Genomic DNA, 973 nt, shown 5'->3' with positions numbered 1-973 from the left:
TTTGTTTTAATTGAAACACAAGTTTTTTTGTGAATGAGAAAACTACTGAAGCAAGTTCCTACCACTCCTTTGTGAAATGTTTAAATAATAATAATAATTATATTATCCTAATAAGTGCAAATGATGCTGTCACCCACATTTCTGGAACATATATACATTATAAATACTGTATAATACACAAGTAATGCTAATATACGTATAAATGTCTGTATGTAATGTTTGTAACAATAGATGGTGAGTTCTGATGTCATAGATTATAATTGGTAAAATATAAGTTACGCTTTAGGGGCATATTCAATTCCGATCCGCGGTAACGCGCGTTACCGCGGAAATTGCGCAGTACTGCCGGTAATACGGTATCGCAATAACGCAGATTTTCGTACGCAGCCCTATGGGCTGCGAATGAAAATCCACGTTATTGCGGTACCGCGGATTACGTTCGCGGCCGTTCCGGCGCGATCCCGCGAATCGGGATCGGAATTGAATATGCCCCTTAGTATGTATTAGGGAAACTTGTGTATTATAAATAATACTGCACTCCTATTGTATAGTATTATTAATATTGAAAATCCCTTTGGGACTTGCTACAATAGGAACGCAGTGAAAGTGCTCAGCAGCATTGATCGCGCCGGGGGCGCCCCCGCCCAGGGCCATCTTAACAACATTATGGGCCCCTGGGCAAAGCAGTGCACCGGGGCCCCTACACATATATATATATATATATATATATATATATATATATATATATATATATATATATATATTATATAGAGAGAGAGAGAGATACAGATATAGTTATATAGAGATAGATAGATGTTCTTGCTCAGTGACCCTTGAAGGTTTTTTTTGTAGGTTTTTTCTTTTGCAGGATTATTTATTCTAATTAAGAGCCCTGCCTATGGGGCCCCCTTGCCCGTGGGGTCCCCGGGCACCTGCCCATCGTGCCCAATGGAAAAGATGGCCCTGTCCCCGC

At 40.1% G+C, this 973-nt stretch overlaps 1 long non-coding RNA gene across 1 annotated transcript; it reads left to right on the top strand.

Annotated features, from left to right (window-relative positions):
* The first annotated feature begins 282 nt into the window (after nt 1–282).
* Nucleotides 283–512, top strand: LOC142157853 (uncharacterized). The gene is made up of 2 exons (XR_012692659.1): nt 283–339; nt 388–512. It is a non-coding gene; the product is annotated as an uncharacterized LOC142157853 (long non-coding RNA).
* Nucleotides 513–973: the final 461 nt, after the last annotated feature.

This window comes from Mixophyes fleayi, chromosome 5 (genome assembly GCF_038048845.1).
Source record: "Mixophyes fleayi isolate aMixFle1 chromosome 5, aMixFle1.hap1, whole genome shotgun sequence".
NCBI classification, from domain to species: domain Eukaryota; kingdom Metazoa; phylum Chordata; class Amphibia; order Anura; family Limnodynastidae; genus Mixophyes; species Mixophyes fleayi.
Note: the sequence above shows the minus strand (reverse complement) of the source record. Positions and strands in the feature narration are given on the sequence as shown.